The following is a 9,759-nucleotide window of genomic DNA, read 5'->3' as shown; positions in this document are numbered from 1 at the left end:
AGACATCTGCACTCCTATGTTTATTGCAGCATTATTCATTGTAGCCAAGATATGGAAACAACCTAAGCCTCCCTCAGTGAATGAATAAAAAAGATGATGTATATATACAATGGAAATCTATTCAGCCTTTAAAGGGAAGGAAATGAAGCCATTGTGACAACATGGATGAACCTGGAGGGCATTATGCTAAGTGAGATCATCTGGACAGAGAAAGACAAACATTGTATGATCTTATTTATACATGGAATTGTAAAAAAAAAAAAGACAAACTCATGGAAGCAGAAAGTAGAATGGTGGTTACTAGGGGCTGGGGGTAGATGGGGGAAAATGGGAGATATTGGTCAAAAGGTAGAAACTTTCAGTTATAAGATGAATAAGTTCTGGAGACATAATGTACAGCATGGTTACTGTGATGGTTAATGTTATGTGTCAAGTTGACTGGGCTAAAGGATGCCCAGAGAGCTGGTAAACATTATTTCTGGGTGTGTCTATGGGGGTGTCTCTGGAAGAGATGAGCATTGGATTCAGTGGACCGAGTGAAGAGATCCACCCTACCTACTTGGGCATCATCCAGTTCATTGGAACAAAAAGGTGAAGGAAACACAAACTCACTCTCTCTCCTTGAGCTGGGACGTCCATCTTCTTCTGCCCTTGCAGCACCTGGTTCTTGGGCCTTTGGGCTCCAGGACTTATACCATCAGCTCCCGCTCTGTACAATTTTAATGTATGCAATTTTTATTTGTCAATCAAATTAGATATCAATAAAACTGGGGAAAAAAGAAATGCCCCTTATATACTCAGTATCCTTCCTTAATGGCAAATCATCAACAGCACTCCATCATAGCTCAAGAGACACATAATAAAGCAGCAATAAATATTTCATGATTTCTTGACTGAAAGTAGTTTGGAAACTGGTATTCAAATCTGTCTTAAAGGTAAACCTCGTAACGTGCAGGAGATGTATTTTATGTCTCCTGTGATGATTATACCTGACAATAAGTCCCAAAATATTAATGAGAATAAATCACCAATTTAGAGAAAGATGATTTCTGTAGGACCTTATGGGATTTAGAGGTTAATTTCACTGCGTGTTCAGATTTCAGTGAACACAGATGGTTTTCCAGTTTTCCAACAACAAAGCCAAGTCCAACTGACTTCTTTCTCTGGGGTAGAAGGTAGTGTTGAAGTTCACCATTCTTCTGCTTAAATCCTGAAGTTCGCGACTTTGATCTTTTAAACTACACCACTGCTTTCAGCTCAGGCTGGAACTTGTTTTGAAGCTTCTGACTACGTAAACAGAGCCGGCTGTTGGTCACAAAGTTACTCAGATGTCTAAGACCGCTCTAGAAGAGCTAGCTGCTGAGAGCAGATGTTCTATCAGATCAGATTGTATCAATGCCATATAGACATGCTTCCTTCAAAATCTCTTTCATGTTGCTAGGTCATACAGCGAAGGAACTGTGGGGAGAACCTCTGGGGATATAAACAGTATGCATATATTTGTGTCATGACAATACTCAAGTCTACTCTTGAGATGAAATCTGGGAGCAACATGCTGTTATGCGTCCCCTCAATTTAAGCCTTGACTATTTGAACATCTGACTAAATGAGAATGCTGGTGAAGGATAACTCTTGTCTTCTAAGAGACCTTTGGACTCTGACACTGTACTTACCCACTTTTACCCAATAACATTTTGTTATTCAAATTTCTTCAAGTATCATATTTAAAAAATACACTCTTCTAATACCCGATCAAGCTATGTTTCCACTTGGGGATTCTTTTCCCCTTCAATATACGACAGATATAAATGGTCCGAGTTTATTTTTCCCACCTGCTCTGCATTCAGGAATCTGCCATAGTACTTAGAAGCGCGGAAGTTCAGTTTGCATTGTTTACACTGGCTGCCCACCAGGCTATAACACAAATTCAGCTGAGACCTACTATGTAGCCTTGGTGTTGCTGAAAGGACCCAGGACCCCTAGTTACTAGATAGTTACACAAAATTCTCTGACTGGACCAGTATTTCATTGGAATTTTTCTTTATATTACAGTCCCACTCTCTTCTTCAGTTTGAAATTACCTCTGTCTACCACCAAACAATATTCTACTGCAGGAGAAAATGGGAAAAGCCCCTCACATTAAGGTTATTTCTTTCCTAAAGTGCAAAAGTTTGGGTATATTTTGAGGAAGCATGAAATATTTTGGAACAGTAAGGACACAGGTTTTGAAGGCAGATCCATCTGGATTTCAGACCTGGCTCTGAGCTTCAACAACATGACTAACCCTTATGAACGCTGAGGATGTTATCTACTTCATAAATTTGAGGTAGTAAATCCAATGAGATATTTACCATCATTGCCCAAATGTAAGACGTGAATGAACATAAGATATATCTCAACTTTACCAGGAAAAGATTTTAGGGAAAAGAAAAGCTGTTTCATGACGCACGTCCTGAAATTGATTTTGATGTGGTTTTGGAAAGGGGGTTGTGACGTGGTAATGTTAACGTGTTTGTATCACATACTAAAATCCAGTCAGAAATCAGGTCTTTCTTTTTTCTGATCCCATGTTTTTAATCTCTTCTTGTAGGCGTGGCACATGCCGCAGATGCCAGAGTTCTAGCCGCTAACGGTTTTCCCTGTCTTCCTTAGTAGAAGAAACTCTGGCTTTTAGCTAGGCACCTGTTCACCCAGATGAAAGATTCACTCCCTTATTGTTCTCTTGCCAGGCATGAAAGTGGCAGTGTGGGTAACAGCTGCTAGGAAGGTCCTTAAAAGATAGCTGGCTTGCGTCCTTCACTGCTTTTGTCTTCCTCCCTTATTTTTCCCGGTGGACAAAATGTGGTTGCATTGGCTGGAGTTCAGGAAGCCTTCCTAGACAAAGGGACATCAGGCCAAGGACAGTGGATCACTGAGAGCCAGCGAGCTGCATCCCTGACAATTACGGAGCTACTGTGTACCAGGGTGTCCTGTCCATACCAGGGATCCTCCCCTTGGGTCTGGGCAGGATCTGTGCTGAACCTTGCACTCCTCTCTGGCAACACTCCTTCTGAGACCCTGAGCTGCCACGGAAGGAGTCCTGGGACCAACCCCCTCACTGGAGAGGCCACGGCAGGCATGCCGTTCAAAGAGCCTCCATTCAGTCCAGTCTTCCGACCATCCCTGCTGTACTAATTTCCTATGGCTGCTGTACCAAACCTGGTACTTCTTATCGTGCTGGAGGTCAGGAGTCCAACATCAGGCCAAAATCAAGGTGTTGGCAGGGCCTCGCTCCCTCCAGTGGCTCTAGAGGCAAATCTGTTTCCCTGCCTCTTCCAGAGCTGTATTCCCCCCAAATCCTTGATTCATGGTCGTTTCCCTCCAGCTCCAAAGCCAGACTCATGGGACCTGTTTCCATTCTCGTGAAGCCTTGTTCTAGAGTCAATCTCCCTGCCTCTCATAAGGACAGTTCTGATTATGTTTAGGGCCCACCTGAGTAATCCAGGCTAATCCCCCCATCTGACAAGTCTCGATTTAATCACATCTGCAAAGTGCCTTTTGCCATGTAAGGTGACATTCATGGGTCTCAACGATTAGAACCTGGATGTCTTGGGGGCCATGGCTCAGCCCACAGCTCCCATCAAGGAATCTGTCCTGGATCCTCCAGACCAGCCCATCGGGTAACTGAATACAATGCCAGATGACCACAGTTGATGCCCAGTGGGACAGAAGAGTCATCCATGGAACCCTGCTGGAATTCCTGGCCCACAAAATCATGAACTGTAATAAAATGGTGGTCGTTTTCCGCAACTGACGTTTTAGGGTAATTTGTTACATAGCAACAGGTAACCCAGAAGGAACAAGTACTGAAAGATTTGGGTTGGCCTGGTCCACTCTGCCCACAGGCTCCTCTTGCAACAGACACAGGTCTTAGAGATAGCTGTCGGGTCAAGAATGCTTTGAAGATTACCCCAGTCGCCTCCATCATCACTGTTTGAGGTAAAGGAAAACAGCGTTCCTCTTCTGTTAAAGGAATTGGTTCTGAGTGGATGAAAACCACTCTGGAGCATCTTTCCCCATTTCCTCAGACTCTTCTCACCTTCTTCTTTTCCCCACCTTTCCCCCAGAGTCTGAAGTAGAGGCATCCTTTGAGAGTAAAGTAGGAATCGCGGTCTAAGGAGAAGTATCTCTGCTTCCTTCCCCCTCACTTTAATCCCTGTCTTCACGAGCAATCACTAGCTTACCATGTACCTGTCTGAGAGGCACCGCCATACAGCTGTTCTTACCACTCCAAGCTCCAGTGGCTCCCTGTTCTTCTGACCTGGAAGAGCGTGCGAGGGTGTTCTTAATATTCTAGAAGATGAGTTGTCCTAATAGCTTTTGCCTTTACTCTGTCTCGGTGGGAACAGGACTTGCTTTCTAATTTTCTTGTTTGGAAGATTGAAATCCTGGATGCTAGCTCTTAAACACGCTGTGTTCCTAAGTACTCGGCAACAGTTGAGAGTCTGTTTAAAATTACAAAGGATTTTACAGAGGACTTGCCGAGTTTGTTTATTCAAGTTACTCAGGACGTTCTGTTCCCTATAAGTACTTCAGTTCTTCAGGAGCACTGATTGTATATTTACTGAGAGAGACACTCATGTCCCCAGGGAGGTGGGTGAAGAGGGGACATCGAAACAGAAACAGGATGTCACCACAGCCTAACCCAGGCCACCCTAGAAGTTCTTCTTGTCCTGGTACTCAAGGTAATCCCCCCTTCCCACTTCAGATTTACAGCTGACAGAGCTTATGTCCTACCAAAGTATTTGCATTTCGTTAGGTGATTTCTGAACACTTTCAAGAAAATGAACAGTATTTGCTAGTAAACCTGGTGGAGAGGTGGAGGTATTTGGAGGATAGGCAGAAAACAGTACTGTTTGCTGAATGAATGGATGGATGGGGACCCCCATTCTCAGCAGGTTGGCCTTATTCATTCTGACCATATATCTTCAGTCTTAAATCTACCTAGCAACTTTCAAGGTGAAAGGTTGGACTCAGACCCCCAAAGTCATTTTGAATAGTAAGTTTTTGCCATCTTTTTTCCCTTCTCAAAGTAATATTTGTTGAGGTCATAAGGATATTGAGAGTCAAAGATGATTCCCTTTTTACCCACTTTAAGCATTACTCCATTCTGTTTAATGCAAATATTCTGAGCACGTAATATGTCCCCATCACAGAGCTAAGTGCTAGATCTGGGGGGGATGGTGGGAACAAGGCTAGGATGATCAAGCATCCTGGTCTTCCTGGGGCACCGGACTTGGAATTGTAAAAACAGAGAAGTTCTGGAGCAACCAGACAAGTGGGTCACCCCTCCGCCGTTCCGGCGTTGTGGTCAAAACATGGAAAGTGATAGTAAATGTGGAATCGCACCAGTGAGACGTGCTGTCAAAGAAAAGGAGAAAGGTGCTCTAGTTTGATTTTTTTTTTAATTTTTTTTTTTTTTTTTTGCTGTACGCGAGCCTCTCACTGTTGTGGCCTCTCCCGTTGCGGAGCACAGGCTCCGGACGCGCAGGCTCAGCGGCCATGGCTCAGGGGCCCAGCGCGGCATGTGGGATCTTCCCGGACCGGGGCACGAATCCGTGCCCTCTGCATCGGCAGGCGGACTCTTAACCGCTGCGCCACCAGGGAAGCCCAGGTGCTCTAGTTTGATTTTTTTTTTAATTTTTTTTTTTTATTTTTGCTGTACGCGAGCCTCTCACTGTTGTGGCCTCTCCCGTTGCGGAGCACAGGCTCCGGACGCGCAGGCTCAGCGGCCATGGCTCAGGGGCCCAGCGCGGCATGTGGGATCTTCCCGGACCGGGGCACGAATCCGTGCCCTCTGCATCGGCAGGCGGACTCTTAACCGCTGCGCCACCAGGGAAGCCCAGGTGCTCTAGTTTGATGGTGAGCAGAGTTTTTGCCAAAGAGACACTAAAGTTAACTAGAAGAATCAGTACAAGTTAGCTCAAAAAGCAAGAGGAAAAGCATTCTAACATGTGAAGCCTTGATGCTGGAGAAAGCATGGTGCACACAAGGAAAGAGGCTCCATCTGCTGTGACCAGAGTCGAGAAAAGGAAGGAGAGATTTCTTCATGGCAGAGATGCTCCAAAGCCATCTTGTGAAAGGCTTTGTAGATGATATTACAGATTCTAGATCTTTAAGAAAAACCATAAAGTTCTCATACCGTCAGGTTGTGCTAAAGGCCTCTGCTGCCAACTGTTCATTCTTTCTGAGGACACCTACTCAGTACTGGACCTGAACCAAAACCCGTCTCAGGCACAGAGAAGTAAACTGCCGGGCACTGATAAAGTTGGACATACACAGAAGGAAGCCAGCGTTAAGTAACTAGTGATGGATATGTGTGATCTGCTCATACAGACTTACAGCTGCTGGAAAACATCCTGGACTCCATCTGACTCACGCCCAGTCATGTAAGGATGCCCGAAATCTTGCCCCAGAGCAGCTCATTGTAACCCAGGCATGTTTACTCTGCCCTTTGGAACCCCCTCTGGTGGATGAGTTTCTCATGTTCTCATCCTCTCCAAGCCTGTTAATTTAACAGAAGCCTGGCTTTTCCTGGGTCACTTTCTCAAAGTGTGGCCCCAGGACCACAGAATTAGCCCCACCCAGGAGCTCGTCAAAGAAACAAACCCTGTGGCTCCTCCCAGACCTACTGACTCAGAATCTCTCTCGGGTGGGTCCAACACCCGGTGTTTGAAGAGGCCCTCCTTTGATTCTGACACGCACTCCTGTTTGAAGCCATCATCCTATGCAAAGGTTGGACAGCTGGCTCCGGGGGGACGGGGGAGGCACGGCTCTCTCCTCAGCCCACAGACCATGAAAAGTAGGGGCTACTCCACGTCTAGAATCCCTTTGCCAAGACCCTTCATTTTGACCTGCTCTTACCAAGAGCCAGAATTTCCTCTACCCCTCCCCTCCTCACTCTACCTGCCTTTCTTCTTTCCAGTTTCCCGTTAATGTCATTTCATTTTCTCTGCTTTGTTTCCAGATGGCTGAGCTGTGTTGCACAGGGTCATACAAGCATCATTTAATCAGAAGTGGGCCCTCTGAACCCAGAGCATTCCTGCCTCTCTCCTCCTCCCTTTCTCCTTCCCTCCCTCCCCTTCCCTCCCTCCTTCCTTCTTTTACTTCTTCTTTCCCTCCTTCCTTCCTTCCTCCCCTCCATCCCTTCCTTCCTTATCCATCTTGGTTGACTCCTTATATAAGTCTTCCCAGCAGTTCTTTCATCCTCAAGCACCCAAACCACCTGTAAATGTCTGGCTGCTTCCCTCCCACACCCAGGAGAGCTCTAGCGGCTCACTTCTTCCAGTGAGGTCCTCAGGCCGTCTGCCTCAGAATCGCATGGGAAGTTTGCTGAAGACAAAGGTTCCTCATCCGAAACACCGTAAGCCCAATTCCTCCTCAAAAGAGTCCTTTAAATGTTTGAAGACAATCTTCGTGTCCTCTCCAAGGCTAATTTTCACCAATGATGTCAGTCACTTTTCTCACATACTAAATACCTCACAACTTACGTAATCCTTGCATCGCATGCTCCCCAATAGTTTCTGGGTTTTCATTCCCCCTTTTAAAATGTGCTGGCCATCATTGCAAAGTTAATATTTCAGTGTTACTTCTAGCTTTCCCTGAATAAAGTGTTACCCAGGGTGAGGGCTTTTTTTTTTTTCCCCCTCGATTCTATCACAGGAAATGTACCAATTTCTCAGTTACCAAATGCAGCCAATCACCTTAATTGATTGGGGAACTTTAGAAAAATGTATACATTCAGGGGCCTCACCCCACTGACTCAGAGCTTTCAGGGAGTGGGACTCAAGAGGCTGGGATTTTCTAAAGTTCTCTAGGCAATTCTGTCCATCAGCCAGCTCCAGTTGTACCTCTTCCTAGACCTTCTAAAAAACTTCTGACTTTGAACTCTGAAAACTGCCTCCATCTCAAATAATCAATTGTTCATTCAAGGATGACAAGGGGAAAAGGTGCTAAATGAGCGTGGGAACTTTGCTTGATACCTAAAACGGAATTTTTTTTTCAAACGAAAGATATTTATTTCTGACAGTTCTGAGAGCGGTGAAGTTCAAGATCAAGGGTCCTGCAGGTGTGATATCTGGTAAGGACTCTCCTCTCAGCCGGCAGACGGCCTCCCTGCTGTGTGCTCACGGGGCCTTTCCTCTTTTAAAAACAGTATTTTTTGTTTCATCTCTCCAGATCATAGAATTTGGAACCCTGTGGTATTTTTGATGTATGATTTCAAATAGAAATATTAGGCAAACATGAATTTATTAATCCATCTTATTTAAATGGCACAGAAAATTGTCTAAAATAACGTTGGGACTTTAAAAAAAAAGCAAAAAAAACCTTTGGCTTGAAATTATTTTTAAAATTCTATCCACGAGAGTACAACATGGCGATGCGCAACAAGGCGGCGCTGCCGCAGATCCCGGACAGCCGGCGCGAGCAGGCGGGGCTCGGGAAGCGGAAGCAGGAACTGGCGCAAACGCTGGCCAACTTGGAGAGCCAGATCTCTGCTTTTGAAGGAAGCTACCTGGAAGACACTCAGATGTATGGCAACACTATTCGTGGCTGGGATCAGTACCTGACGAACCAAAATACTCTAATAGCAAAAAACGATAGAAGGAGCGGCTCTTCAGTAAACCCTCAGTTACAACGCTCAGTTACAGCAAGTGCATTGGCAGGAGTTTAGGATCAGCTCATTGAAAAGAGGGAGCCAGGAGGTGGGACGGAAAGTGATCCTTCTCCAGACTTCCACAATCAGGAAAACGAGCCCAGCCGGAGCATCCTGAGGGAGTGAAACCTCGGAAGGCTGCTTCTACTTCCTCAGGGAGTCATCATAGCAGCCATAAAAAAAGAAAGAATAAAAACCGGCACAGGATGGATCTGAAGTTAAACAGAAAACCACGAGCTGATTATTAGAAGACTCATTAGTGCAGAAGCGTCCAGGCTATAGAGCCCTGCTTCCGTCCGCCGACCTCACAAAGGTAAACACCCCTCACCTGGCTGCGTGGCCATCCACCTCTGCTTTCCCAGACCCGGTGCCTGTGGCTCTGAGTAGTTTGTTCTGAAATGTGGTGACAAACAAGTCATTTCTGTACGACCATATCGGAGCATTTACTCTGTGTCATTTTCAGTAACAGAATTGCAGGAAAACCCAAGACATTGTCATAATCCCATAAAGTTGCTAACTGTGCATTTCTCCCTTCTTGGAATGAATGTCTCCGCCCTCCAACTGGCTGGCACCAGCTTTATCTGCGATGCGCATTGAGAAATGTTCTCTAGGTTTGTTTTATGCTGAACACAGAAGAGGTCACGTTTCAGAGGGAGGCTGTAAATATCTGGCGTTTCCTTATTTTGTTTGTGTTTTATCATTTTTCTGTTATTGTTTTTACCATCTTATTTTCTTTGGGGACTTTCTGCAATGCCATTGTAGAGCTCATACTTTCCTGCTGACGTATCTGATAAGCTGTTTCATGTGGTTGCCACTATTCTTAACTGAAAATAAGTTGGTTTACCATAAATAAAATGGGGACTTGGCTTTTCGGTGTTTTGCAGAGGGAAGGTAAAGAGTGTTTATTTAATAATTACCTATCTTAAATCTTTTTGAGTTAGAAGCAGTTTCATGTTCAAGGAACAGGAAAAGCTGAAAAACATACGTGATACATGATTGACACTTTATTGCAAATCATGATATTTATTTGCTAAATTACTGTTATTGCAAAGTTCTTATAGGAT

General features: G+C 45.0%; 1 pseudogene; it reads left to right on the top strand.

Annotated features, from left to right (window-relative positions):
• The first annotated feature begins 8,413 nt into the window (after nt 1–8,413).
• On the top strand, nt 8,414–9,025 carry LOC112398089 (chromatin modification-related protein MEAF6 pseudogene; annotated as a pseudogene).
• The last annotated feature ends 734 nt before the right edge of the window (nt 9,026–9,759 follow it).

This window comes from Neophocaena asiaeorientalis, unplaced genomic scaffold (assembly GCF_003031525.2).
Source record: "Neophocaena asiaeorientalis asiaeorientalis breed wild unplaced genomic scaffold, Neophocaena_asiaeorientalis_V1.1 scaffold831, whole genome shotgun sequence".
Classification (NCBI taxonomy): domain Eukaryota; kingdom Metazoa; phylum Chordata; class Mammalia; order Artiodactyla; family Phocoenidae; genus Neophocaena; species Neophocaena asiaeorientalis.
The sequence above is the reverse complement of the archived record's forward strand: the minus strand, read 5'-3'. Positions and strand labels throughout refer to the sequence as shown.